The sequence below is a fragment of the Vicugna pacos genome, chromosome 15, assembly GCF_048564905.1.
Source record: "Vicugna pacos chromosome 15, VicPac4, whole genome shotgun sequence".
NCBI lineage: Eukaryota > Metazoa > Chordata > Mammalia > Artiodactyla > Camelidae > Vicugna > Vicugna pacos.
Genome location: NC_133001.1, coordinates 58566805 through 58592129, shown reverse-complemented (window position 1 = coordinate 58592129; position 25325 = coordinate 58566805).

The window sequence follows — 25325 nt, the reverse complement described above, 5'->3', positions numbered from 1 at the left end:
CATAAGAATCTTCCTGTAAGTCCCTATCTGTAGTAACCTGCACAATGATTCAGCACCCACTAGGCAATGAGACTTAAGGTTTGGTTTTCAGAAATCTCAGTTCTGTGGCTGGTGGAGACCAGGTTACTTTTAGAGCAATCACAGAAGTTTTTTTGTAATTGAAACCTTGAGTTGAAAATCTAAATTCATGACTTATCTCATTTTCTCCCAAGGTCTGTAACATGCTTACACTCAACCAAACTACTCCACTATGCTTCTTATTTCCCCCCAAATTTAGGGATTTAGGGATTGTCTTCTCTGTGTCCTTGCTCTGGTGACAGCCTGCTTCTGGTCACAGACAGCCGCCTTCTCTTCACGGCCTCACACAGCGGAGAGCGGGGCCGGGGGGGGGGAGCTTTCTTGTGCCCTTAAAAGGGCACTAATCCCATTCATGGGGGCTCCACCCGGATGACCTCACCCAAACATGATGAAGCATGAAGGGTATTTTATTAAGTAGCTGCAGCTTGGATCTTCTTTCTACTTTAAGGACCATGGAAGAAAAAGACAAACCATAGAACTTGTCACTCCGTTGTCTCTGGGAACCATTCTCTCTTTCCCGTGCGGTGACACATGCGGTTCCCCACATCCACACCTTGAATGTGACTGTGTTGCTTCACAGGAATGCAGCCGTGAGCGCACTCTGGATCTCCCTGCACAACTAAGGGTGCAGCCCTTAAGACCCAGCGTGCACTTGTGAGTGTTTATCTCCTGCCCCTCCCTCTCTGTCGAACCTTGACTTCACACCCCAATCTCAGTCCCACACTCAGAGATCATCTTAGTTCTCCCACTTTTCATCTTTGTAAGCAGCTCCCTCCTCAGAGAAAGTGGGCTCCCATTTCCTTAATATGTGCCCTGATTTGACCAACCCCCCTTACTACTGAGAGTAGCCAGTATCCTACCACCCCCAGAAGCCCCCTCATTTTGGAGCCCCTGTCACCCCAGTCCTGTGCCTGCTGTCCACACCCAGGTGCCCTGGACGCCCCCACCTCTTGTCAGCTGTGTCCCTCCCTCCTCACACCCTCAGGCTCTGAGACCCCTCCCCAGGCCATTGTGCCCAGGCCCCTTCACCCCAGCTCCATCTTCCACACCCTGTGCGAGGCCATCACCCAAGTGGACACACTCCTCACCCTTGTCAGACCGCCCACTGCCCCCACCCCAACCTGGCAGAATGGTTTCTGCACAGAGTTGTTCAGGAGTAGAAGGAAAAGAAAGGCAGGAGAGAGAAGGGAGGAGACAGGACAGGAGGAGAGGAAAAGGAAGGACCCCTGTAGATTTTTTGTAGACACACTTTCTCAGGTGAAGACCCTTCTCTGTGCTCCCATTACCAAGAAGGGGTGTGTGTGTGTGTGTGTGTGTGTGTGTGTGTGTGTGTTGCACACGAATGCATTTTAGGTTTTATTAAAAGCTTTATATCTATTGAACTGTTATCATATGAATTTTTCTTCTTTTCGTACATTTAAAGGGATACAGATCTAAATTTAGTTTTGTAGATATTTTAATTTTTTCTTTTTTAAGTTAATATATTGTGGTTTTTCTATAGTCTAGCATTAGTTCTCTGTTGTCTGTATCTGTTGCAAATATTTTCTTGTATTCTGTGACTTGTAATCTTTTAGTATGTTTCACTACATTTATCGATTTTCTACAGTTAAATTAAGTTTTTTACTTCTGGACGGTGAGGGCTGTAACTGGGCCATATTAAATATTTTTGGATTTGATTGTCTATATTCTGTTTAGATTTTTCCATCTGTGTCAACACTGGCGACATTTGTCTGTAACATCCCTTCATCACTGTGTCCTTGTCTGTTATTTTTCTTTCATTAACATGGCCATGATAACCTTACAAAATGAGTCAGTGTTTGCTTCCTCACTCTCCATCTTCTATGCAAGTTTGAAAGTTTTTAAATTAGTTATTAAAAAATTGGCAAAATGGTTGGCGAAGCCTTTGGGCTCGGTATCTTCTTTGCGAGAAGACTTTACTGCAGATCCAGTGATGTTACTGGATTCAGGATTATTTAGGTTTCCCTGTTTTATCTTGGGCTAGTTTTGTTAAGTTATCTAGGAAATTTTCCATTTGATATAAATATTCAAGCTGACTCACATACAGTTATAAACATTCGACTCTTTTAATCTTTTGAATCCCAGCTGCATTATTCCTGGCAGTTGTTATTTGTCTCATTTCAGATCAGAGAGGACAGGAGTGTATTTTCAATAAGTGTTGTGGGAACGATTGGATCTCCAGAAGAAAAGTAATGAGATTAAACCCCAGTTTTACACTATATACAAATATCCAACCCTTATAGATTAAAAATGTAGATAGCAAAGGCAAAAACTGAATTAAATTAGACTGTAAAATAATATCCTGAGGGGAAAGGTACAGCTCAAGTGGGCAGAGCACATGCTCAGCATGCACGAGGTGCCGGGTTCAATTCCCAGTACCTCCTCTAAAAATAAATAAATAAACAAACCTAGCTACCTCCCTCCCTCTCCTCCCAAAATAAAATAAATAAGACAAAATAAAACATTAAAAAAATTGACTCCAATAAAATAATACCATGACTTCAGTGAAAGTCGTTTTTCAAAACAATTTTAAAAATCATCAAGTTTAAAGTAAATAGTTGACGAGATTTACTTCATCAAAATGAAAATTTCCTTTCTTTCCAAGTCACTGTAAGGAAAATAAAAAGACAAGACACAGAGTGGGAAGAAACGTTTGCAACACATAGGCCAGCGGATTAAAAAAATAAGAAGCCTGTATCCCATTACATGAATGACAGGTAATCAACCTTCTTATAAGAATGGAAATTCAAATTTAAAATGTCAGACACCATGCCTGGAACACACTGAAAAGTGTGGAACGCTGAGTGCTGAGGTTCGCGGAGCAGTGGGGACTCTTACGCACTCTGCGGTGTGCACACACTCAGGACAGCCTTTTGTGGTTATCCAGTAAAATGTGAGTATGTGTGGACCTGTGATGAGCAGTTCTCTTCCCAGATGCAGACCCGACAGAAACTCTTAACTCCTGTGCATCAGGATACACATTCAAGAATTTTCATAGTTGGATTTTTTAAAAGAATATGAATCCGGAAAAAGCTCACAAGTCCCCCCACTACAGAATGGATACAGAGCGATGGACCACAGTTTTCAGAGTCATCTGGTGGTCTGCGTGGAGACCGCTGGTGGTAAGTCTGCTGTGTGACCGTCCACTCTCCTAAATTCTTCAGAGGGCTTCGTGCCATCGTGGGCAACTTTGTTTTTATTTTCACCCTTTCATGTAACAGAGCGCGGCAAATCGGTTCTGTCTAGTGTGCATTTCTCAAACAGCCACTTCCCGGTTCATTATCATGATTATATGACTCGTGAAAAGAATAGGGGAGGTTGAATTAATGGGGCTGTAAATGAGCCAGAGATGGCTCTGCTGGGAAACTAGAGATCGGCCTTCTGGCAGCCACCAGCGCGGGGTGCCAGCACTGACCGGGGTCCCTGAGCCGTGACCAAACCAAGGCTGCCCTCATCCACACCCACACAAGTGTATGCGTCATAAAGGGTTACAAGGCAGTTTAGTGTAAAAATAATAAAAGTCAATGGTAAAGGTATTTAATTTTCTCCTTAATTTTCCCTTCAATTGTTTTCTATATGTTCCCCATAACCTTTTGTAACAAGAAGAATATATAATGTGAAAATCCAATATGAACAGTTTTATAAATTAATTACAATTTGTTTTTTAATAAAGTTATTAAATATTAAATTAACCCTTTTCAGGGAGCAATGGAGAAGTTTGATTTGTAGTAAATTTGTTTTTCAATCCCAGAACAGGCTCAGTTATATGACGTACTTCTGTGCTTGGTATGTAGTGAAGGAAAAAAAGTAAAATTATTTAGTTATTCCAGTTTCATGGTTATAATTCACCGAAGTGCATTCAGAAGTGACATCTACGTGATTTAAGAACAACAACAAAGAAACCGACATGAAGTTAAGATACCAGCTAACATCAGGAGCCATTTCCGGATGCAGAGTTTTATGTGTGTGCACGGCACCCAGCCGACCATGATGGTGACAGAAACTAGCACACACCTGTTGCTGTGGAGTCTGAAACCCAGTTCTCACACATGCTGCCCTTTGGTCACGCTGACGCTGAGCGGTAAGTATGTCCTACTCCATTTCCCAAGTGATAAACTTGAGGCTGAGGGAGGTGAAGGCACTGGCCCGAAGAGATGCAAATAAAGTGTGCCAGGCCGGCCAGGACTCCAGCCCCACTGAATGTCTCCCCTTCCATTTTATGGCTCTGCTTCTCTGTCTGTTAATGATCCGACTCCTTCCCCTGCCATCCTCAGCCCGTCAGTGGACGTTCCTGTTTTACTTAAATGCTGTTGGTCAGCGGACCATGCCGTGTAATTTCACACACTCGTGGCTTTCTCAGTAGTTCTCATTGCTGGAGTTCTTCTCCCAAGAAGCAGTGAAGCTCCTGTGGATCCTATAAAATTCTCCATGATGTCATCTCTTTGGACCACATGCTTTCTGATATTTTAAAATATTTAAAAAGCTGTTTATTTATGGAAACGTTGAAGCATACCCAACATAGAGCTTCAACCCTCATCCGTCTTCGCCCTTTTTGACACTTGCCCGCTCCCTTTCATGTACATGTTGCTTTTATTTATTTATTATTTTGGCTGGAATATTTCAAGACACATTCAGACATCTGTCACACTTCAACATACATCCCACAAAGTACAATTCCTTTTTCCATGATTAACCTGACTACAGTCACTTTACGCCAGCCATTTCCCAGGGTGTCATCAATTGTCCTGGATTTTGTCAAATCGGTTTGTTCAGATGAGGAGAAAGATGAGATCCTCACACCAAAATTGGTTGATTTGAAACTTATCTCCTTCAGCCTACGCCCCTGAGTCTCACCTATGGCCGCATGTTTTCCCAGACGTCTCATTTTTTGAAGAAATGGTGGAACGTGCCACAGCCTGGATTCTGGCTCACTGCTCCTTGTGTTGTTTGCTACGCTCCCTTAGCCCGATTCTGGTTAATATTTCCTGTTAGGTCTGGAGGTTTGATTAAAGCCTCCTTCTTTATTGTTAGTAAGAGTACTTGAAGTAGGTTGTCAAGCATCTCCTCGTGTATCATCCTGGGTGGAAGCTACCTGTTCCACGTTTAAGCAGGTCGCGTTTATGACAGTTCGCCTTTAGATGCTGTCAGTCTGACCCATTCACTGGGCAGCCTGTCTTCCCAAGGGGGTTTTGCCAGGCACGGATGCTTCTGCATCTGCTCCTTCATTAGGGGAGGCAAAACAGTGATTTCTGTGTTCTAAAACTTCTCCTACATGCATATAATCTTTTCTATAACAAATTTAATATTAAATGTTTGTATTTTCTTTTATTATCAATATTTAGAATAATGAATGGCGGTCTTGGATGCCTCCAGAGTTAAGCAATGATGGTGCTACCTTGTAAAAAGTATTTCTGCTGTGAATTAATGGATGCATGTGTTCATTATTTGTATGACGTAGCTCAATCCACTGAACCGTCATTCTCTTGGCTGCTCCAATTTTCTCATCGTGGACCAGCGGGACCCAGGTCTTCCAGCTGTCTGTGATGGATGCAGGCTCCTGCTAATCTGTTATAACTTCTTTGCTTTTCTACATGACCCAGTGTCCCAGGCTCATTCTGTGTTAAGTGAACCCTTTGAAAGTGTCAATACTCAACCACTTTTAACCCACAAAGGGGCACTCTCATACAATTCAATTGAGCACATTTTCTTCTTCAGCCAGGAGTCAGCCACCTTCCCCAAGGCCCCTGGTTCTTTTAGTGGGAAATGGTGTTTAGAAGCCACAGGTGGTAGCTGTGTTAAATAGTACTGCCTTGTCATTGCTTCAGTGTACGTTTCTTAAAAAAAAAAAAGGAATGAGTTCATAAATTATTTAGCAATCCATGCAAAGATCATGTGATTTGATTTTTATTAAAATTTTTAAACTTTATTTTTGGATTTATTTTCTCTTATAGAAATCTTATTTCCTAATAATGTTGACACAGGTGTGCATTTTCTTTATCCTATTTAAACTATTGTGCATATATAAAATAGTTTCTAAATTGTAAAACAGCTGTATAGCAAGACTGACATTATTTATAGAACAAGTATGACATGAAATTATTACAGACTAAAAGTGCAATGTAAGATTTATTTATATTTATTTTTGCCATTGGATATCACTTAATAATTCTTTGTGTCTCTGCCTTCTATTTGATATACTTTACATTTATTTCCATTTTTTTATATTTTTTGAGATTTTTTCTTTTTAATTAAAAAAATGTTGACTTTTCATAGTTCCAAAGTCGCCCAGACATCTTAATCATACAACTCTATAACATTTCTGTATTTGCTCTCATTGTATGTGTAATATTTTGTAATTGTATGTTTTAAAGACAGTGTACCTCACTTCAGGAAAAAAGTAAAATCAGATTCTGTGTCTGAATATAGCAAAGTATTTGGCACAGAGCAAGTGTTTTAAATTTATTCATAAGTCTTTGTGTGTGTGTGTGTGTGTGTGTGTTAAGGAAAGAATGAAACAGTTATACATTGGGAGAATAGTGTCTGTTTCTGGAATATATAATGTCTGTGTTGATATCAGAAAAAGTTGGGAATAAAGGTCAGTGTGGTGTGTTTGGAATCACTGGATACCCTTCCACTATGAGTAATGATGAAAGTAATGCTGTCGTAGGTCAGATAAATTCACCAAATCGAGTGAAGATGGGATGGTAGCCTGCAGGTTTTTTAATAAGCAGAAACTCAATGGTCAAGTTCTGTGACTCTAGAGTGAGACAGACCTGGAACTAAATCCCAGCCCAGCTTTACCCCTAAATACAAAGGTAACCTTGGGAAAGTACCCACACTTCCTGCGTCCAAGATCCCTCGACTATGAAATGAAGACAGAGAAAATTCCTGTCGTGTAAGGTTACCGTGGGATGTCAGTAATAGGACACATGCAAAGAGCTTTCCAGGGCCTTGGACAACAGAAACAGTTACCCCTGAATAGCGATCACCCCACCTGCATCACGATCACCATCGTTATTACTAATATTTACCACGCTGCTTTAAAATGTACTCAGATTTCTTAATTAAGGTAGTAGTTTTATCTTAAGTTCAACTAAGTGTACTCCAGAGTTACTTCAGGCAGTGGTCATTTTCAGCTTTGAGTGCACCTGGAAGAAGGTAGAAAACTTCAAAAATACTGGTACCTGGCGCTGCCCCCGGAGATTCTGATGTAAACCTTCTAGGGTGTGGACCGAGCACGTTAACAGCTCCGAATGATTCTTTGGTGACACCAAAGTTGAGGAGCACTGCTGACGGTCTTTGGATGCCAGTGACCTTGTGAGAGGCTGTTGGTGTTTGACGTACTGATGTGTGTATATATGTGTATGTGTGTGTGTGTGTGTGTGTACATGCATATGTATATATACACACACATATATAAATGCCATTTAAATATTTATAAATACATATTTGTTATATATTGTGTGTATATTTAATGTGTATATTTAAGTCTAGGCAATCTGAGAAAAGTCAAAATGCTCAAAGTCAAGTTCCATTAAGAGGAGCACATGCAGCTCAGGCAGAAGCCCACTGCTGGTCTCTGTCTACTAAACACAGACAGAGGACTTTATTATCAGCAAAGAATCACTCATGTCTAATTTGAGCTCAAAGACCAGTGAATTCCACTCATGTTTTGTGAATAAAGGTAAAATGAATCAGTTTCTAGTGGACTAGTGCTCTGAGGTCAGCCGAAACCATCCTCCTGGGAAGGAGAGGTGCGGCACATGCTATCTTCCCTCCAGCGACGGCGCCTCTCTCCGAGCTTGAGACACATAAACGGTGGAGATTGAGAGGGACGGAGGCTTGCCGTCCCCCTGCCGCGCCAGCTGCGCCACCAGGCACTTCCGTGCTTCACCGGTTCCCTCCTTGTTCCTCTTGACGAGAGCAAGACAGTGCTGCTCGGAATGTGACCAGGGGTAATAAATCAAGGTCTTTGCAAACATCCCAGGCAGTTTAAAGCTCCCCGTAATTACAACAGCAACATAATGAAATACAAATTTTAAAAACATACAGCAGGGCAGTGAAAGCATTACTGTAGGACCTTTGCTTTAAAACCGGATCCTGGGCTGCTCCTAACTGCACGGTTCGTTACCTTTACTTGTGGTTTCCACGTAGACATAATTCTAAGTGCTGAGCAGGTGCGCGGCCTGTGTGTCACGGACTCGGTCGGCTGTGACCATGCTCGGCGCTGCCTACGCCACGTGCGCGGGCCGGGAGAGGAAATGTTTGAACTATTGTCTTCTGCTCCCTTTAAAAAGCGTGCTGTCTAGCAGGAAGACGTAAGTGGTTCCGATTTCTCCCCGGGCCACTGTGCTCTCGTGTGTGCTGTTTGACTCTTAGTGAGTTTAGATGTCTAGTTTTTTTTGTTTTGAGATTTACCGATTCAAGGACAATGCTAGATCATAGCTACTGAAGGGTTTAAATGACAAAAATAAATGAATTTCATTCCATTCCATATATATACACATATATATATAATATATGTATATACACATACATACATACAAAATATATATATGCATAAATGCATAGACATGTATCCTTGCTTGGGATTGCACCCTCTTCCATGCAGATGTACAAATACATCCCCTTCTTGGAATTGGAGCCAGGTTACCTGTTAGGAAGGAACGGAAATGGCAGTGTGGACAGGAAACTCTGAAGGGCTTTGTCACTGAGAAGACAGTCCACGACGTGGGGAGGGGACCAGGAGCTTGGGGCTGGGCCTGGGCTGGTGATGGCAGAGTCTCCAGAAGGCCATCAACGTCAGCAAAGGTGCTCATCAGCATGTTTTCCTTATGAGTTGCACTAAAAACCAAGCATCTTGGGATTAATTACAATAGATTGGGATACACGTGTCTGTGTAATTATATCTCTGCCATATGTGTATATATGCCAGGTTGACATGGTTGGTGGGAGATTGATGCTGCTTCCAAGGCACTCCTGACGGACTCTTCAGGGCTAAGTGTCGCTGACTGCTGCATCCTTTTGACTTATCGTTTTAAAGGAGCAGCACCACGTTGCCCACGGATGAGATGAGACCACGTGGTGGGAGCAACGTCACCGAGCACTGACTCAGTTTCCCTCTCGCTGACTTTCATGGGACTTGGAATGAAGCTTTCGAGCCTCCAAGGCTCCCCTCTTAAGACACAAACACTTGGGTGAAGAAAGAGAAAAGGAAGTAGAAGCAGAGCCAAACATAAACATCTTCTTACCCAGCGTCCTGCAGACTGAAGCACGGGAACTCGGCACCGACTTGTCACTGACCTGGGAAGTACAACTGCCTCTCTGGACCTTCAGGATTCAAGGACCCTGGCGGCTGTGGCCACAGACAGCACGTTCTCTTATCCTCACTCTTCAGTTGACCTTAACCACATCTATTAATTTTTCAATGTTTTATCACTCTACCTAGAACTCCCCTCCCATCTCTGCACCACTGAGTCTCAGCTCTGGTTACCTTCTGCAAGGAGGCATCCCTGAATCCCTCTCTTGTCTTGTGTTAACATCCTCCGTGTCCCTCTGGGTCTGTCGTCAGTCACTTTTGCCATCTCCGCCTTTCAAATGTGGAGTCAGGCACAACCTTCTACATATCTGTACTTGGGTGTTCAGGGTATAGAATGACCATGTGAATGACCATGCTTAAGGCAGCAATGTCACACCGGTTGTGCTGTGTCACTCACAAGAGTTGATGCCATTCAGGCTTTACAACAAGCCTGTGTCATTTGTGTATGTGTGCGTGTATTTTGTTTTATTTTATTTCTTATTAAGGTATAGTCAGTTTACAATGTTGTGTCAATTTCTGGTGTCCAGCATAATAGTTCAGTCATACATATGCATACATATAATCATTTTCATATTCCTTTTCATAATAGGCCACTACAAGATATTGAATATAGTTCCCTGTGCTCTACAGAAGAAAACTTGTTGTTTATTTATTTTATATACAGTAGTTAGTATCTGTAAATCTCCAACTCTCAATTTATCCCTTCCCACTCCCTTTCCCCCAGTAACCATAAATCTGTTTTCTATGTCTTTGAGTCTGTTTCTGTTTTGTAAATAAGTCCATTTGTCTTTTTTTTTTTTTTAGATTCCACATATAGGTGATCTCATATGGTATTTTTCTTTCTCTTACTGGCTTACTTCACTTAGAATGACAATCCCTAGGTCCATCCATGTTGCTGCAAATGGCATTCTTTTATTCTTTTTTATAGCTGAGTAGTATTCCATTGTATAAATATATCATATCTTCTTTATCCAGTCATCTGTCGATGGACATTTAGGTTGTTTCCATGTCTTCGTTGTTGTAAACAGTGCAGCTATGAACATTGGAGTGCAGGCATCTTTTTGAATTAAGGTTCCCTCTGGGTATATGCCGAAGAGTGGGATTGCTGGATCATATGGTAGGTATGTTTTCTTGTGCTCGGCATTCATGGGGAAAACTCAGCACTGCCTCCCAGGGTAGGGCCTGTGCTGGAGAAGGTGGACGGGATCTCCATATTATCTTATAGCCTGTGTGAACCTGTAGATATCTCAGCATTGGAGTCTAATTGTTCTTGCATGTAAGAAAGAACTATTAAAGAATGTATTTCATCAAGAAAGAAATTGACCCCAAGTGGAAGAGAATATTTTCTTCTATATATTGAAATATTTCAGAAATATTTTTAGAAAGAAAAGTGAATACTTATCAACTATGGATTTGAAAATAAAAACTGTAGAATTTACTGTGGGGTGAATTTTGGAGATCATTTAAACCCCTGTTTCACTAATGTCAAAAGTAATGACCATTTAGAGTGAATTATTTCCCTGAGATCACACAGAGAAGGGGCTGCCAAGCAGGACAAGGTCTCCAAACCGCTTCACCAGAGCTACTTCTGTTTTTCCACACTGCTGGATCAGGCTGAACTTGAAAATGGACTATTGTTAAATCTAATGAAGGAATATTTTTTTTCTATTCACTAGCTAATTGCCTAGAGAGAGGCCATGTCTGAATCAAGCCTGTGTATTTTGACAGCGATTAGGGAAATAAAAACATAGAAACCCCACAGTTTGCCTGGGGAGGGGGCGTGTCGGGAGGTGCCAGGCAGGCAGGGGAAGGGCAGATGCCGCAGCAGAGGGGCTGACGCAGGTGCCAGGACCCCAGTGTACAGCCCCTGGCAGGGGTAAGCCGCTGCCTCCGGAAGCTTCCACATGCTCCACCCTGAAATGAGGGACCTGGTCGAGCCCTTTATTCTTTTTTATTTTTTAACTCTTGAAAAAACAATTTTTTTAATTTATTTTATTGTTAGTGGAGGTGCTGGGGACGGAACCCAGGACCCCGGGCATGCTAAGCACGTGCTCTACCTCTAAGCTAGACCCTCCCCGCGAGGTCCTTATTCTTAACATAGAGCATCCTGTGTTACACTAACGTATTTGAATTCTCCACTCAGATCCCTGGAAGAAGAAGGGGACGAAAAAGGGAAGGGGTGAAGAAACCCCCACAGCATTATGTGTCCAAAAAAGGAAAAGAGGAGATAAACTTTGTCTGTCTGTGGATCCATGGTGAGGGGATGTTGACCTGTAGGGGTTTTGACTTAATGTCAAGTTTTAAAGTTCTGTAATTTTATTAACCTCCTTAATAAAAATAATTTATACAGACATGTCTCTGGGCGCTGCAGGGACAGCTGAGACCCACGCGGCCTCTGCAAAGGAAGTGATGCCCACGTGCAGCTGAGTCGGAGGCTCTGGGATTTATACATAAGCTTCAAACTTGGCTTTGTACTTGAGTAGACCTTTGGACATACGTAGGATCCGTGTAAACTCGGATTTGGAAATATGTAAGATTTGTACATAAGCTCCAAGCTTAAGGAGGAGGAGCCTCTGTTCTTTCTCATCTCCTACTGGGCGATGCAGGTGCGCAGTTCCTGCTCCATAGCTCTCCTGGGTGTGGGGAGAGTACTCCTGCTCATCAGTCCTCACCAGGAACTTGATCTCCAATAAGCGGAGAACAGTCTGTAACTCAGAGGAACACACACACATGATTAAGAAGTATCTGCTTCTAAAACCTTTTGTTTTCTGAATGTGCTGCGCCAGACACTTAATGATCACATACACTGAGGACACAAGAACAAAAGATTGAGGAAGCTGATTAATACTTATCCATTCATGAGAGCCAGCTCACGAGCCCATACTCTGAGCGTGGTAGAGTGAAATTAATTATAAATGCAAGGAAATTAAGGCCTGAAGAGGTTAAAGACTTTTTAAAATTGTAAACAGAAAGTAAGGGGTAAAGCCAACATGGAACCCTTGGCCGCCGGTTCCCAAAGCCCCTCCTCCCACTAGGTCACCGTGTCTCCATGGTACGCACTGAGCGTCTCGTGTGTGGACCCCATTATATCAAATACCCGCTTTCCCATTTCACCTGTTATCTGAGTAACACGAATAAAATTCCTCAACTTTTCTCTGAACGAGATGTAAGGGGATAGGTTACAGGGATGAATAATGATTTTAAGAAGTACCTTCACTATGCATTTTTACTTGCTGTGTATGTATTGCAAAGTGAGATTTTGTGTGCATAATTACCTGCTTCATGGTCATCTTCATGAACATTAATATTCTTGTAAAATACTGCCTTGTTGTTCATTACTTTTGAATTAAGAATAGGTCTTCATTCCCTTTTTCCATTGTCTTTTCTTTAATAAATAAAAAACCTCAACCATTAACGTATTCTTACAAGACAAGAATGATAAAGCTTTAAGTGGTTCATTGAATAGATATAAAATGCTCCCTTTTGCTGTTTCTTCTCATTTGGGAATGCACTGTCTACAAAATACTTTCAGATGATCAGTTTTATTGATTATGCAATATTTACACTCGAGGGAAGAGATGGTCTTGGTCATGTTGACTGTGGCTGATTCACAGATCACAGTGTAATGACAGGCAAGCGGGGTGTGGCACTTTGGGTGGGGGGCAAGCAGGTTAAGAACCACAGAGGAAAGGGAAAGTGCATCCAAGGTGTGACGTGAAATCCCCTGGTCCCCTGAGGGCCAGCTGGGTCGCGCCTGCACTCAGCCTGCAAGTAACTTCACGGATTAAACTGGAAAAGCGCTGGGAGGGCGAGGGGGCAAAAATCTCTTGATAAATGTGTGCTAACCAGGTAGATGGCTCATGCGTTGGACAATCGCCCTCAGAACGCCCTGTCTCATCTCACACATTGTGAGGGCGATCCTGACACGCCCTCTTGGCTCCACGCAGGTTCACGATGCTCGTACTCTTCCAGAACTTTCTGCCACCGTGGCCTTGCACGGGCTCTCCCACCCCCCGAAATCCGCTCCCTCATCGTCCGCTTGGTATTTTTGCAGCTCGTCGTTCAGAACAAGCTCAGACCCTTCCCCTCTGTCCCTTCCCTCCACTCTCCATCCGCCTTTGCATCTGTCACCTGATGAACGCAGACCCTGTATTCTAGTGTTTTTTTGTGTGTTTCCACGCTGTTCTCTGAGAATTCTGCGAATTCTTCAAGAACAAGGTCTACTTTCTTTCTTACGTCTAGAGGAGGGTCAGTTACTGTGAGTGGAATTAGTTTGTTGGACTGTAGAATAAGACGGTGCTCCAGCTGCGTCTTCCTGCCACCTGCAGCTTGACTGTCTCTAGGTGTGAGAAACAGGAAACTGCAAGCTGTGTGCACGTGGCCAGAGCGCTGGGGACGCACGGGAAGCCATCGCAGGGCAGGAGTCACCTGGTTGGGCCGCTGGAAAGCCATGAGTAGGAACTGGCAGCCTGAGTCCTGCTGTGGGAGCCCTTGTCTCGTGGAGGGCGACCAGCTGGGCGAGCTCATTAGCCCGGCTGGTCGTCTGTGCCCGTCAGCGCCCCCCCCCGAACACCGTCAGCCCACAGCTTAAAAATGACCCAGCAGGAGAGAAACACTCCACAGAAACGCCCCTCGTTGACTTCAGTAAGCGTCAGACACAGGCTGCGAGGGAGAATTCGGCGGACGAAAGGGGAGCCGTCCGTGTCCTGTGATTAACGTGGCTTCTGCGGATGGCGTTTTTGTCGTTGGCACACCGATCAGGAGGGATTTGTGTCCAGAGCATGATAAATGCAAAGGCCAGACACTTTCTGTATTCTGTCGTGGTCTCTTACACATTCTCTTCACAAACGCACTAGAGGGTATGTTTGAAAGGGACCATGGGACGCAACCGTTTATGTATCTCTTAGGCTGCTCCCGGGGTTTGCTTTGAAATGTTTTGCTCTTGTTTCAGAAACCTTTAGAAAATACGCCGGAGTGCCATGGAGTTAGAACGAGCCCCAGAGCTCATCTGCCCCAAGCTTCTTCCCAAAAGTGCTGGTGCAAGTTAAAAACAACTGCTTACAATATGGAAGTCTTTCTCTTGGAAGCGGAGGAGGGAACTGCGAGGTGGAAATGCACGTGAGTACTTTCTCTAGTGTAAAAATCACCAGCGTGTAATCCCCATAGTAACCTCATCGCTTGCTATGCACTTAGACGGCTCCTGAAAAGCTGTTTTCAAAAAACAAAATGAACCATCGAATACGGCGCTTGATTTTCTTCATTGATTTAAGTTTTGGTCTGCTAACGAGAATTCCGAGAACACTTCTAAGGGGCACGCTTTTGGATGCTCAGCTTGAAATTAGAAATGAAAGGATGGAAACTGACTATCACTGAACGTCTACGAATTAGACTGTGTTCCAGCATGCCTCACGGGTTCACGTAAACACAAAAGAACGTGCGCTTCTTTCGATAATCTCCATCCGTAGTCTATACATTTTATAACCCACATTAAGTAGTCAAACTGAAGTTTTCCAATCTCATTTTGTTTAAAATGGAAATCAGTGGCAGCTTTTAAAGATTTCATTGTAAACAACTTATTTATTTTATCTTAATTATCTACAATTTACCTGATAGCCGCTATTTTATAAGGAAATGAGGTAGAAAACAATTCTCCACCTTTACAAGCAATCTTGCTTAGACTACAGATTCATAAAAACATCTGTCCCAACTAATTATGTATTATTTTCATTAAGAAATTGTACTGATCACACCAGAGGAAACTTTGCGTATGAAATATCTTGTGTTTGATGCACCCTGGGCTCAGAAGAGGAGTGTCTTAAACACTCACACCCAGGAGAGGACACCAAGCAGAGGGCGCAGCGGCGCTGCACTGAGCTGCCTCCCACCCCTGGCCCTACGAAGGGGCGCGGTGATGGCCACGCGGTACGCGGAGCTGGTCACTGTGGTGTCCTCACGTGCAAGGAGCATCCCCTCCCACTCCGGTGTGCAGTTGCTGTGTTACATGTTAGGGCTGCAAATTCAATCAAGGTCAACGTAATTACTGTTCTTGGAGAATTTATAATATAATGAACATAAGTAAGAGTTTGGGTGAAATGTACCTAAAATAACTGCTCTAAAATAATGGAAGCAGGTGCTTATTTTCCATTCCAGGACAGCGCATCGGGAGGGCCTCCCTGAGGGTGTGGTGCTTGGACGGAGCCCTAGGTGGGGGCTCATGCCACCACCGCCACCACAAATGCCCCTCACTCCGGCTTCAATTTAGTTAGTCCTCCTTAAGTCCATGCAGAAGGCATCAAGCAATCACCCTGAGAAAATCAGGGTTGCCTCTTGTGTAGCTTGACTTTCCTGGATGCATCCGGCCTCCCCAGGCTGACTGTCCTGCCAAATTGTCGCCTCCTGTATACCTGTCCTCCTGCCCCCTTGAGCCTCTGCAGAACCAGCCCCGTCTGGTCACTCAAGTGCCGCTTCTCACAAGGGCCAGATTTAAACCACAGCTGGGCTCTGAATCAGCTCCGCAGTATTTCCGGGGCGGGAGGGGTCTCGGGGCACCAAACTCCCTCCCAGGTCAGCTTCTGCAGTTTGAGAGTTTAGGCTGACGTCACTGCTCTTCTCTCATTCTGTGGCAGGACTAGGTCTCACTCTGTCTAAGTAAGCTACTCTTGTTCTAGGGACAAAAAGAGAGAGAAAGAGACAATTTTGCTTACCTGTATAACATGCATCTCGTGCTCAGGAAGGGGCAGTCCAGAAAGACCCTTTCTCTTGACCCTGGAGTTCTGGAGAAAGGTACCTCCTGTGATTAGATGGCGTAGGTGTGCAGAGACACTGTAAGTGGCTGCAGCCAGGAGGGTGCTCACAGGGAGTCGGTGTTCTTCACGGATGTAACGGCATGTTCCAGCTGAGGCTCCAACTAGAAGACAATGGCGTGTCCCCAGGATCGTGAGCCTTTGCCTTAGGCAGGGAGTGTGGACATTAAAAGGACAAGGTCAGTGAGGGAGCAGTGTCTCCGGGTGGACTGTGGGGTCTCACAGTGTCTGTAGGGAGGAGGCCACCGCTGTGCACGCCCTTTAACCACGTTCTCAGCCTAACTTCCGCGGCAAGTTAGCACGAAGGGACCATCAGTTAGCGCTCTTCACGTCACTTGTCTATGTTGACCCCAGGAAAGTGTTACTAATGCATCTTTAAAGATTTAAAATACAGAGGCTAAGGGACAAATACATATATTCTACATACAGATATATATCCACTGTATGTTGTGTGTATATATTCACTATATATACCATATATAATGTATAGTGTATGTATGTGTATCTGTGTGTATCTGTGTATTTTATATACATACACACCACACACAAGTTCACGTGGCTGACACGCATTTAACTATTTAACTGAAGGTCCCTTCAGAGCCTCTCAGGACAACACAAATTACACCGAAGGCCCCAGCAGCCCTAACGTTTGGTGCAGAAATTATGACATATTGCATTCTGCACTCTTTTCGTCTGTCTACTTCGAGGAGTCTTCCTAACGATCAGGATGCTGAAATAGCATTTTAGCTTCTCCCAATCTTAGAAAATATTTGATAGCAGCATTTGCTTTGAAATGTGCATCATTCTTCAGAATCATTCCTCAGAGTGATTCACGTCATTCAGTCCTCCCGTCGGGAAGGACGCTGCCCCCAGGAGAGGGGTGCGCGCTTTGCTTTCAGTCCTGCTTCCTCAGCCTCCTCCTGCGTCTGTGCTCAGGGATGCTGGTCCCCTTTACTCCGTTTCGGTCTGAGATTCTGGCTCCCTGGTTCTCAGGCCACCCATCTTCAGAGCCGGCACCCACAGGTTACAGGCGGTATTTGGCAGCAGTTTTTCTCTCCCATTGTCTTGCTGAGAGTCTGCACTCAGCAGCCATCCCGTTTCTTTAATTGTCTTTCACTGCCATCTCCTCGTTAGCGGACATCCATACCTGCTAAACGTGGCCAAATGCACCACCCTGTCAGAAAGATAAGGTGCTGCTGGGAAGACAACTGGCTGTGTGCTGGATGGAAAGGTGGCCCAATTCAATTTTTCGAAAATCTTTTTTTATTACCCAGTAGCCAAAGTCTCAAGTGCCAGCCTCCACCTCTCTTAACTACAGACACGTATTTCAATCGCAACTTCATTTAGATGTTCAAAAACACCTTTAACTCACGATTCCGAACAGTCGTCAACCACCTGTCCACATGCCTCCTCCTTCAAGCAGTCGGCGGCTCCACTCCCATGCTGCCACTCACATCAGACGCCTCGCTCACCCTCTTCTGCTCCTAGAGGCCCTCCCTTGCCTCGTTTTTAATAATTCCGTCGCTGTCTGCCACCAGAACAGTCCAGAACGTCATCGTGCTGCTGGGCCTCGTGCCCCCGCTAGCTGGCCTTTAGCGCTTCTGCTTGCTCTCATCAACAGCCAGTCAACAACGCTCCCGGTTTCCAATCTTTTTTTTTTTTTTCCCGCACAGGAGTTGCTGTTAAAAATATAAAATTGAGCATACATATCTCTTCTGCTTAAAAAACCTCTCGCTTTCTCATTGCTCACTGCATAAAATTTAAACTCCTGGAAAAAAAAAAACAAGCCCTAACATTCTGGCCCCACGTGACACATGGCCCCAGCCACTGCCCGCTCTGAAGATCTTATTCTTCAGCTGTCCACCTAGAAAGTGGACAGCGCGTGGCCGTCTCCAGAAGGAAGGAGACTTGGCAGAATTCCAGGCATATGGAGAACAAGTAAATGTTCATTAAGGTGCATGGTGTCCTGGAATTCTCCACCCCAGCAGATACCCTCGACCGCTCTTTCTCTAATTCACACACTTGCTCAAGTTCACACTAACTCTAGTGCCAAACCCAAGGTGGCAGAGAGAAGGAGGCTCTCCATGCACCTCTGAAAAAAATGTTGGCTGTTGATTCCTGTGGCAGGCGATGCGTGGTCCCTACAAACAAAAAGGACTGAAGTGGAGAAACACTCAAGGGAGGAGACACTGAGAAGGCAGACGTGATGGCTCCGAGCAGCCTGAGGGCCTTGGGAAATCGGCCCGCTTTTTCCCGAGCACGGGGACCACCCGTGTCAGGAGAAGCTGCAGGTGGCACTACTGGAACCCCCATGGGCGCATGGACTCAGTCATGTTTAATGGGTGGTTTGACACAATCTCTCTATGCTCTGAGGTCAGTGGAAGCTAATTATCACTCCTGAAACCACCACTGACTTTACTGTAAGTCTCTGGTAAAATCTAAATTACTCATTCTCATCCTGATTCCGAAAATGAATGCGAGTATTACAATCCTCATTCTGCAGAGTGGTCATGGGGGCTGGCAGACAGTGCCGGGCACAGGCAATCAATCAGCCAGTGGATGCAAAAACAGCCCTGTTTTATGAAATTACTTTCCAGCAATGTTAACATGAACATCATATTTTAAGAGCCAAATTTAAGCGATTGAAACCAATAACCATTTTAATTATCTGGATATTTTCAACGACCCACACTGGAAGACACAAATTAGATTCAGTGGAATATATCTAAGAGCATTCACATCCCAGCTTGCATGAGGAAGTTGCCTTATATGCCGGAAGGGTCATTGCAATGTGTTTCTACAAATTTAATAGCAAGTCCGAAGTTTTAAACGTTCAGTCTACTTTTTAAAGAAGCCAGTACAAAAAAAAATGGATTTAGAGTTAAAAAATCTACTAAATGTTTTAATTTTAATTCTACCCCTTACAAATACGTGTTTGGTCAAATTATTTATTGATTTGTTTAAAAACTGGGGTAAGAATACTTTCATCATTGAATAACTCTGAAAACCACAAACGTGCCAGAGAATTCCGTAAGTCATTTTTCTTTTTCCCCTTGTCATTCTGAATTCCAGTTCTCAAGCAGCTGTCTATAGGTTTTGTCTGGAATAAGAATCTAGAAATATTTTGTAGAAAAACAATAATGTAGTCTCAGGCGATGGTAACTCTTAGCAGCTGTCCACAATTTCAATGGAAAAGTGATTTTTAGAAAAAGAATCTCTTGACAATTTCGATGTGTACCACTTAGTCATTATAATCATCCGCATTCCTTAGGACATCTTTCCATTATTTAGTTACCAAAGTTTAACATTAATTCTGATAAAGACTCAGAACCAAACCGATTTCTCCTTACCTTTCCCAGGGTGAGTGAGGATGCTTTCAAAACACCTGGGAGCAAACAGTTCTCAGCTGGCACTTTGTCTTCTCAGTTGCTTCAGCAGGTTAGACTGCGAACATCCTACGTGGCTGGACAGATGTTGCTTCAGGTCACTTGTCAGAACACCCTGACATAAACCAAACAGCCTTTTTCAGAACAAAGCAACGACAATAAAGGAGAAACAAACAAAGCCAAAGCTCTTCAGCAAGTGTCTGTAACTCGGACCAATTAGCTGTGCTTTCTGGGCATTTATTTCTCCTCCACGAAATAGAGACAGCAGTTACACCTCGGGTTGTCCAAGGACTCGGTGCATTCATTTAGAAGTGCTTAGAGCAGCTCATGGCACCAAATGAGCATTCAATAAATGTTAGCAAAAATATGAAGTTGAAAGACATCAATTCAGATTGTATTTCCTTTATCTAAGGTTCACTTTTGTCTTCTTTTTGGAAATTTTCCTTTAGGTGTGCTTTCTTTTTTAATTCCTATTTCCTATTGAAGTGTAGTCTGTTTACAATGTTAGTTTCAGGTGTACAGCAAAGTGATTCAGTTAAACATACACATACATACATATATATTTTTTCAGTTTCTTTTCCATTATGGCTCATTAGAAGAACTTGAATATAGTTCCCTGTGCCATACAGTAGGTCCTTGTTTGATATATAGTAGTGTATATCCATCACTCCCAAGCTCTTAGATGAACTAGTGAGCTGATGGTGGTGGTGGAGTTCAGGCTCAGCATGAGAAAGGAGGAGCGATGCTTTGGGAGAGGTGTAGACATGCTTCCATTTGAGACCTTAAGAGCACATAATGCAGGCATGTGTCATCATAGAAATGTTATTTTTATTTGATGGATAGACACACCAAACACATGGAGGCTCAGAGGATGAGTGTAGTAGGAAACAGATCTAGAATTTAAGCCCAACTTTTCTGGTGCTAATTTACATTTTCTTTTGCCCTGTACCATGGCTGCCTCTATATACAGGATTGCATTAGTCTGTGCATATATTTCATATTATTTCTTATCTATATTGGCATATTTTGATGTGTAACAGGTTACTGTTCAGTGGGTCACAACTTGCACACTTTAATTCAGATCAAATAAAATGCAAAGTAATAAATAACATATTAATTTATATAATATACCAAGGAGAAAAATGTAAGTTTATTGAAATTTAATAGTGATGAGCATTCTACTGTTATTTTCCACTGCCTGCACGTATTGCAGATAATGGAGCTACGTATGTTCTAAAAATACACATTAGCTTTGATTTGCATTTCAGGGCGGTGGGAGAGGATAAATTGGGAGTTAGAGATTTACAGATACCAACTGATACATATAGAACAGATAACCAACAGAGTCATGCCGTAAAGCACAAGGAACCATATTCAATCTCTTCTAGTAACTTATGGTGAAAAAGAACATGAAAATGAATACGTGTATGTTCATGTATGACTGGAGCACTGTGCTGTGCACCAGACATTGACACAACACTGTAAGCTGACTAGACTTCAATAGAAAAAAAATATATATATATATACAAAAATACATATATACATTAGCTGTTTGTGTTCTTACTTGCATGCATTATGTTATATTAGTAAGGAGCTTAAATTGTTAACGTGCAAAACCACGTCTATCCAGTGGGATACACGATCTCTTCTACCACAACGTCTGAAGACGTGTTAGTGACATGTTTGAGTCTGCATCCTCCGTTCCCTGTTTCAAACAACAGAAATATCCTTCAAGCGCTCTGTCGAAGGCTTAGTCTGGTTGGAGACGTGAGGAAGCAGACCCTGCAGCCAGGCAGTGGAGAAGCGCGCTCTCTGTCTGTTTCCACCAGTCACGACATGGCAAGAAGACCAAGATGTAAGGCAGCCGGATCGGGGGCTCTCTAGTGATCTTGAAAATAATCTGAAGTTAACTTTTTCGCAGACTTCCCTTTTTGCAAGAATTCCCTTTCTCTGGTTGGAGCATGCTCGTGAATGAAAGGCTCACGTTGTTAAAGACAGACTAAAACCTTCACAGAGCAGCTTGTGTTTCCCTCTGATTTCAGCCTCAGCCGAAGGCTGCTGACACAGAGATGGGCATTAAAACAAACATCTCCCTCAAATGGAAAGTCAAATCAATCTCATTTTAAAGGAGATACAGACACTGGTTCAAAACTTGATCTCGAGCTCCTTGTCCAAAGGGATGGATTTAGGTGAGTCAGAGCATTCTCAGCTTTTACAAAACTTGATCTCAGGTGAAATGAATTTTCTTAAAACCGACCCCAGCCCTGTATTTATGTTCTTGTCTGTTTCTTTCACATACTGGAATTGGGAAGTCCTTGTTCAGAGCTGGGAATGAAGCTTGTAGATTGAAACCTAGTGCCTAAGTGGCTTTCTAAAGAACAGCAAGTGTCCTAGGTAACAGCAGTGCAGAGTGGTTATTTCCGCACACACAAACATAATTGTGTTTCATATTATTTGCGCCAGGGGATGATGCTTACCTGTGTAAGGTGTGGAAGCCAGTCCGAAATTCAACCCATATTTCCGAGAATGAAAACAAAGCCCTGACAAAGATGTACAGCTCAGTCGATATGGTTTTATGAACCACCAAGTGGGCTGATTCTGATTCTGGCTGGACCATTAGGTTGCACTGCACAGCAGATCACCAGGGTGATCCACAGAAGCACGTTCAGAAGCCACAAAGAAGGGCGAGCCAGTAATCTGCTCCAGGCACAGATTAAATTGTGCCCAATCTTACTACACCTGCATGATCCACCTTGCAAAAATACCAATATTCAACTTCACTATTATGGAAAAAGAAAAACTCCACGGGTGATTAATGACAGAGTTGAACTTATCTAAAAGACATCCTGCTGGAGAAGCAATAGAGTTTCCTGCAAAGAATTTTCTTTAAAAGCCAATGCAAAAGCACCATCAGCATCAGACTGGACTTTGTGGACTAACCAGGAAGACTGGATTAATGTCGGTGCTCCTGGGGTTCAGAGTCTGTAAGCAGTACCCAGAGCGGGTGGCGTAGAATACTAGTTTTGGTGACTTCATTCCGGAAATAATGACTCTGTTTGCCTTTAGTGACTTTGAACTTCTAAGTGGCAGAGACACTGAGAGAGAGAACAAAAGAGAAAGACAAATGTGAGTTTATTTTACACTCAGCCAGAATTCTCTGGTATTAGCTAATTGAACAATATACAGTGATTAGCAAACACTTATCGACTCATCATTCTGAGGTATCTGTTGGCCCGTGTAAATTGACCATTTTTATGCACATCTATAAAGTTCATCTGTATCTGTAGACCAGTTTAGAAGCATGCTTTGCTTTGCTCACATATGAAGTAACGTAAGTTTTATTGGTGTTAAAAATTACACGTTTCAGGAAAGATGCCGAAGGCTTGAGCTCTGACATGCAGCTCACCTGTATTTACCTGGGACAAAACAGAGGAGCCAGGAGCCCGGAGGCAGATGTGCGCAGGAGCCTCCCGGGGATGGACCGATGCACATCTGTCTGTGCCTGTGGCTGACGGCTGACACCAGCGATGACAGGGAACATGCTACCTCCTGTCACATGAAAGCAGTCATGTTGCTGAAGAGAACGGCCAGTGCCAGGCCCTTCGCTCCTGGGGAAAGAGGCCATAAAAGTGAGTTCCCATCCACCTTGTGCCGCAGTTTGCAAAGGCCTAGCATTGAATAACATCCATCTTTTTCAGATCTCCTACCCAGACCTGGAAGGCACCCAGAGAGAACTGATAATACAAAGCAAAGTAAAATTAAGCCCAGAAGAAGGGAGGTGCTTTCTCTGCCCAAGCAGAGACCAGGACAAGCACACTGGCGCCCTGGAGAGCAGACCCGTCTGGGGACTCGAGCGGTTGGTCTGTGTTGCAAGAACTCAAGAAAACCAACACGTGCAGAAGTGGTTTGAGGCATGTTTTGAACCTGGAGAGAGAGGACGATGAGGTAAGCCAGACCTGGACGGAGCTGGGGACACAGTGCTTCTTCTAGAAGAGGTCTATGACGTGGGCAGGGTCCAGCTGGCTGTGGGCACCGGGCCCAGAGGGTCACATCTGAGGGCTGGGTCCGCTCCTCTGCCCTACGCAGGAGGCTTTGTAAAATCAGGCATTTCTTCCTCCTCGTCCTCAAGCCCCCACCCGAAGACCTCTGAACTAGTATATTGCAGGGGGTGACCTGAGGTTCTGTCCTTATTTTAAAATATTCTGACATAACAATTAAGACTGGGATCCTCCCCTCCTATCAAAGCCCCTAATTCTGTGGTTCTCAATCCTGGCTGCCCATTAGAATCACCAGATAAACCCTGTGTCCCATGAACGGCCAGCTCTTCCCCACGTGGACTCTGGTTTCATTGCTTTGAAGCAGAGCCCAGGTATGAAAAGCTCTCTCCCTACTAGAGGAATAATCCGCCATCTTTGCTCCATTACCTTGCGAGCTGCCCGTGGGGAAGCACCAGGCATCAGGCACTGACAAGCACTTTATCTCCATGACACGTGCTCAGTCACAGCTATAATTCTGAGGGGTGGGTATTACGTCATCCCATGTCTGTTGGTTGGTTGGTTTCTAAACTAGTCCTGTTTGCACAAAATATATTTTTTCAATTAAAAAAAAAGTTATACTAGCATGATGGCAGGAAGTGCCCCTGTGAAAACTATTTAAAAAAATTAAGCCCTCTGGAAATGGTACTAAGTACAAACAGCAAGTGAAGAAACATTTATTCAAGAACATCTACAGAAGTTCAGTAAGAAAGGTGAGAATCTGTGACATGTGAACCGAGGCTGCGCCTCCCTCCCCATCCCAGCTCAGCGAGGCAGCTGGAGACTCCAGACACTGCAGGAAGGAGCACCGTGTCCCCCACGCGGGGTCCTCCCAGCTCCCTACAGGAGGGCTTTCGTCTCTGTGGAAGCAGGTTGCAAGCATCTCTCCCCTGCCTCCAGCTGCCTTTAGTGGGGCTGAGTCCTGGACAAGTACAGCTCCACCCTGGGTGTGGCAGGACAAAACTGATGGGATCCCATAGTCCCTGCCCCTCCTGGGGTATTGTCGCCACTCCTGAGATACAAGCTGGGAGGATCTCAGGTGACTGCTCCCCAGGCCCCACCCACCACTCAGTGACTGGAGTGTGGTGCCACTCAGACAGAAGCTAGGTACTGTTCCCACTCCCCAGATCCAGAGCCCCCGCCCAGGAGATGCCTAGTGGGGGAGAAATAAGGCTTAAAAAAGCTATCTCTTGATTTCATCTCAAAGGATCTGTCTTCAAAGGATCTAAGCACGGAGAGAGTAGAGCCTCGGGGCACTCACAAGGACAGTGAGTGGAGCTGTAGTGAAAGGTTGTTGGACGTGATTAATAAGTCTAACAATGATGCAGACCTGACTATCAGCCAGCTAGCCTGTAGTGAGAAGTGGGAATAAAACGGCTGGGTAGAGCCCTCCTGGGGTCAGAACTAGAATGAAACGCTGATCTCAGAAAGGAATTCATCCACGGCGCCACGATTTCTAAAGATCTTCAAATGGCCAACAAGCACTTGAAAAGATACTTGGCATCATTAGTCTTTAGGAAAATGTGGATCAAAACCACAATTATGTCATCTCTTCATACCCATTAGGATGGCTAGAATCAAAAAGTCAGATACCAAGTGCTGGTGGGGATGTGAGGAAATTAGAAAAGTTGTGCCCTGTTGAGGGGGATGTACAACCATGCAGCCACTTTGGAAGACAGTCTGTAAG